A 6,089-nucleotide genomic window follows, 5' to 3' on the forward strand; every position below is an offset into this window, starting at 1 on the left:
CCCTTTGTGGAGCACAGGCTCCGGACGCGCAGGCTCAGCGGCCATGGCTTATGGGCCCAGCCGCTCCGCGGCATGTGGGCTCTTCCCAGACCGGGGCATGAACCCGTGTCCCCTGCATCTGCAGGCGGACTCTCAACCACTGAGCCACCGGGGAAGCCCCAACACCTTGATTTTGACCTTGTAAATTTCTGAGCAGAGAAACTAGCTGAGCCACCCTGGGCTTCTGACCTACTGACGTGTGAGAGAATAAATTTTGAGCTGCTAAGTTTTTGGTAATTGGTTACTGTAGTATTAGGAAGATAAAATAGGGCCTGAGAACTAGTGCCACCCTGCCTCCCCTGATTTGGTTACAGGTGCCGATAATTTTTTGTTGGTGGTTTTTGTCACCCACCCACAAGCAAAGACTCTGGACTTTGCCCAGAAGCTCAGGTGGCCCAGCTTTGCCCTTTCCTCACCCAGCAGGGCTGATGTCACTGGGGAGAGGTCCAGCACCTGAGAGACAGGGATGAGTGACTTATCTGAGAATTTTCTATGGTGACTTAGTCAAAACTTGTGAAGGTTGGCAGGGTCAATAGACATAGGGAGTTGTGGTCCAAGGTGGCGACATAGGAGGTGCCTGAGCCCACTTCCTCCCAGGAACACACCAAATCTATGTCGACACATGGAGCAGTTCTTTCTGAAAGAAACCCAGAAACTAGCTGAGTGACAACTACACATCGAGAAAATGGGGGAAAAAACCTACATTGAAAGGATAGGAAAGGCTGAGACATACTCTTGCCATATACTCCACCCCTGTTAGAGTGACATGTACCAGGAGGGGACTCACAATTCCCAGCTTCTCTCTCAAGGGTGGAGGGTTTGGACCCCAGTCTAGTGCGCCAAATTCTAAAACTTCCACCCGAGGGAAGAGTCCCCCAAACACCTAGCCCTGAAAGCCAGACTATACCAAACAAACAAACAAACAGTTCTTAACTGGCTATACTCCCAGGGCTCTACTATCAAAATTCCAAAGGTATTTTTCACAGAAATAGAAAAAACAACCCTACAACTTGTATGGAACCACAAAAGGCCTCAAATAACCAAAGCAATCTTGAGAAAGATAAACAAAGTTGGAGGAATTACACATGTGGTTTCAAATTATATTACAAAGCTATAGTAATCAAAACAGTATGGTATTGGCACAAAAACAGACACAAAGATCAATGGAACCAAATAATGAGCCCAGAAGTAAATTTATGTATATGTAGTCAATTAACTTACAGCAAAAGAGCCAAGGCCAAGAATATACAGTGGGGAAAGTATGGTCTCTTCAATAAATGGTGTTAGGAAAACTGGTTAGCAACATGCAAAAGAGTGAAACTGGACCCCTCTCTTATACCACACCCCAAATCAACTCAAAATGGATTAAAGACTTGTATGGATTACGGCCTGAAACCATAAAGCTCCTAGAAAAAGACATAGGGGGTAATCTCCTTGACATGAGTATTGGCAACTTTGGGGATTTTTTTTGGATTTGATACCAAAGGAAAGGCAACAAAAGCAAAAGTAACAAGTGGAACTACAGGAAACTAAAAAGTTTCTGCACAGAAAAGGAACCATCAACAAAATGAAATGGCAACATGCGGAATGGGAGAAAATATTTGCAAATCATATATCTGATAAGGGGTTAATATCCAAAATATATAACGAACTCAAACAACTCAACAGCAAAAAAACAAACAATCTGATTCTAAAATGGCCATTTTCTCAAAGAAGACATCCAAATTGTCAACAGGTACATGAAAATGTACTCAACATCGCTAATCATCAGGGAAATGCAAGTCAAAACCACAATGAGATATCACCTCATACCTGTTAGGATGGCTCTTATAGGAGAGAAGAAAAGATAACAAGTGTTGGTGAGAATGTGGGGAAAAGGAACCCTTGTGTGCTTTTGGTGGGAATGTAAATTGGTGTAGCTACTATGGAAAATAATATGGAGGTTCCTCCAAAAAAATTAAAAAAGGAGCTACCATATGATCCATCAACCCCATTTCTAGGTCTATATCCAAAGGGAATGAAAAAAGTGTTTCAGAGAGATATTTGCACACCCAAGTCTACTGCAACATTATTCACAATAGCCAAGATATGGAAACAACCTAAGCGGCTGTCAATGGATGAATGGATAAAGAAGATGTGAGATACACACACACACACACACACCCACACACACACACACCACACGTACACACGAATATTATTCAGCCATGAAGGAAATCTTGCCATTTTTATTTCTTTTTTATTTTTTTGCTGTACGCGGGCCTCTCACTGTTGTGGCCTCCCCCGTTGTGGAGCACAGGCTCCGGACATGCAGGCTCAGCGGCCATGGCTCACGGGCCCAGCTGCTCCATGGCACGTGGGATCTTCCCGGACCGGGGCACGAACCTGTGTCCCCTGCATCGGCAGGCGGACTCTCAACCACTGCGCCACCAGGGAAGCCCAAATCTTGCCATTTTTGACAACATGGATGGACCTTGAGTGCATTATGCTAAGTGAAAAAGCCAGACAGAGAAAGATAAATACTGCATGTTATCACTTATATGTGGAATCTAAGAAAAAAGTTAAACACATAAAAAGAGAAAATTGGTTGCCAGGGGCTGGGGGTGGGGGAAATAGGCAGAGGTTGATGAAAGGGTACAAACTTTCAGGTATAAGATGGATAAGGGGAATTCCCTGGCGGTCCAGTGGTTAGAACTCCGCCCTTCCACTGCTGTGGGCCTGCGTTCGATCCCTGGTCAGGGAACTAAAAGCCTGCAAACTGTGCAGTGCAGCAGCAAAAAAAAAAAAAAGATAAATAAGGTCTAAGGATCTGAGGTGAAACATGGTGACTAGAGTTGATAACACTGTATTGTATACTTGTGATTTGCTGAGAGTGGAACTTAAATGTTCTCACCAAATAAATAAATAACTCTGTGAAGTGATGGCTGTTAATTAGCTAGATGGGGGGATCATTTTACAGTGTATTAGAAGGTCTGAATTACCAAGTTAGAGCACATCGAGTGTTCCTGAGGATGCGGGGCCCCTGGAACTCTCGTCCACTGGGGGTGGGAATGTCAATTGTTTCAACACCTTCAGAAAACAGTTTGATGGTTCCTTAATAAGTTAAACATATACTTATCACAGGACCCAGCCATTCCACTCCTAAGTATTTATCAAAGAGAAACGATCCTCAGTCCCTACAAACACTTGTACATGAACGCTCACGGCATCTTTATTTTTAGTAGCTAAATAAACCAACGGTGGTATTATAAAACGGACTACAGCTCAGTAATAAAAAGGACTAATTCCTGATACACACCGCAACAGGGATAGATCTCAAAATAATTATGTTGAGTGAAAGAAGCCAGACCAGAAAGAATACCTGTTGTATGAGTCTAGTGTGTACGTAAAAGTTGGGAAAATACAAACCTGCCTTTAATGACAGAAAAACCAGTCACCTAGAGGTGGGGGGAGGAGACGGGAGAGGTTCCAAGAGGCCGGAGGAAGCCTTTGGGGGTGATGGGTCTCTTCACTCTGCTGCTTGTGGCGTGGTTTCGTGGGTGTTTACACGCATCCGAATTGATCACATTGTACCCTAGACAATTTACAGTTGATTGTATGTTGATGACACCTCAGTAAAACCGTTAAAAAGCAGCAGCAGCAGTACTAGACACGGGCTCCCTGAGGGGGTTTGTGGTTTGCAGGGAGGAGAGTTGAGGCCCAGCCAGGAGTAGCTCCAGCGGGGGAGCCCTGGACAGAGAGCCAGGGCCCTGGTGCTCTCGGGATGCTGACTCCAGGCCACTGGCCCTGCGCCGGTGAATCCTGCACCTTCAGGTGTGCTGTGCCCACCCCACAGGACACTGGGGAGGGGCCCTCCCTGCCCTCCCAGAGCTCCCGGCAAAAACCTCCAGGGTGTCTCTGCTGTGATGGGGGGGAGGGGTAAGAAAGGCCTCCTGGGAGCTGGTGTCCCAGCAGAGGCCCAAGGAGGAATGGGGGTGTGTGGGGAAGGGCAGGCACACGTGGGCTGTCGGCCAGGGACAGGGAGGAAGGAGCAGCCTGTGTCTCCTGGGGGCTAACTGCTCCCTGGGAGCCCGCGGGGCCGTCCTTCTCCACGGTGTGGGCCCCTTGACCCTAGCCTGGGCCGGCGATCTGCTCAGCCCCTCCATCGCCTGGCTGCTGGTCCTGCTACCCTCCCCTCAGCACAGGGCAGGGTCTCAGGAAGCCGGACTCTGCCTAGAAAGTGATAACACAGATGCGGGGTGATACACATGTCAGGGCCTGGACCCCTGCCCCAGTGGAGACCCCAGCCTGCTCCGGGCACCGTGGGAGAGCATCCCTCAGCCAGGGATAAGGGAACGATGTGATCCTGTCCAGGGTTGGCAGAGACACAGTGACATTGTGTGCCAAAGGTGTCTGGACTGTAGGCAGCTGCCCGCCTGTGCGGCCTCCGCCTCGGGCTTCGGACATGGAAGGGATGAAACCGCGAGGCTCACCTTCGTGCTGACTTTTCCCTCTCCCCTTCAGCTAAGGCTGTTTTGGGAAGGTGAAACCTCACACCCAGTCCTGCTTGACCAAGGAAGTTTCCAGCAGGACCGGGAGAGCTGGGCTTAACGCCCCTTCCCACCCTATTTCCCATGGGTGGAAATCGCTCTCAACAGCCTCGGGCTCCCTGCAGGAGAGCAAGGCCTTTGGCTGTGGAAGACTGAGCTGATCCACTTCCAGAGAAGCCAGGGGGCCAAGGGAGGCCTTGTCTTCAGAGGTCCTCCCAGCCCCCACTTCTGAGTGGCAGCTCTTTTCCCATTCCCCACCCCATCCTGCTCTCCCCATCAAAATGGGGAGGGGAGACACTGGCGGAATCATTTCTTCTTTGACTGGAAGCTTCCTCTCTCTGGGATTTGTGGTTCAGGCCATGTTGGCCCAGTCGTGCGTGGACCACAGTTCTGGATCGGTTTGGTCTTGGTTTGAGGCTCACCTTAGACACAGGATACCATCTCGATTCTCAGTTTATGGCGCTGGGACAGAGGGGCGGTTCCCTCCGCTCCTTTCTGCTTAGACCCTCTTGTCGCTGGATGAAGTCCCTGGTGCCCTCCCATCTTCCTGAACTGTCATCTGGCTGGAGCAGGGGCTGGAAGATTTGCAGGAGCCCCAGAAAGATGAGACCTGAGAAGCGCTGGGAGGAAGCGGGTCTGTGAGGGGTGGGGTGAGGGACAGGAGTGGATAAAAGCATTTTCAGAGCCGGGGGCCCCATGATTCTGGAGAGTGGGACCCAAGATCTTTCCTTAACATGGGAGGGTCACTGCAGGTACAGGGGAGCCACTGATTATAGATGTTGGAGAACCAACAAAGGAGAAAAGAAAACCCAGCCTGGATCTGATGTTGTAACAGCAGATGCTGACCAACTGAGGCGTGAGTGAGGGCGGGGAGTCTGAGCCTGGAGCCCAGCGCTGGGAGGTCTGCTCCAGGGCACAGAGAGAGGGGAAAAGGCCAGAGCCGTTCCAGGGGGCCAGAAACAGCAGTGAAGGCATTTCAGTGCCTGCCTGACCCACCCTAGGCAGTAGTCATGGTACCTTCCCTTCTGGCAGAAAGCTTTTTTGTTAGCCACACCACCGTGCAGGAAAAAGATGGCAGTGTGTTTTATCCCCGAGCCAGGCTGCGTTTCTGAGAGGATGCATTTAACCACAGCTATGACCTTGACTTTTTGGTCCAGTTTGTTTGGCCTGCTACTGCTCCTGCCTTATGATGACTTCCGAATCCTTGCAGGACCCCCGACCCTTACGACCGAGGCTGTGGAGGGAGTCTAGTCCCCAGCAGACCGCGAGCTTGTCACTGCAGCATCACCCTTGGTCCCTTTGCCGATTCCCCACACCCGGCCTCATGGTCACCTCTCTGGTCCCCTCCTAGTCTTACATCTACACACATCACAGAGGGATGGAAAAAACAGTGCAGGTGGAAAAAATTGTTCTCTCAAGAACGAAGGGTGGAACTTCATGAGGGGGGTGTATGTTGCTAAAGAATCACAAGGGACCCAGCCACACGACGTTTCCTTGAAGAGACCTGAGGCAGAAGGGGAC

This window comes from Neophocaena asiaeorientalis, unplaced genomic scaffold (genome assembly GCF_003031525.2).
Source record: "Neophocaena asiaeorientalis asiaeorientalis breed wild unplaced genomic scaffold, Neophocaena_asiaeorientalis_V1.1 scaffold388, whole genome shotgun sequence".
Classification (NCBI taxonomy): domain Eukaryota; kingdom Metazoa; phylum Chordata; class Mammalia; order Artiodactyla; family Phocoenidae; genus Neophocaena; species Neophocaena asiaeorientalis.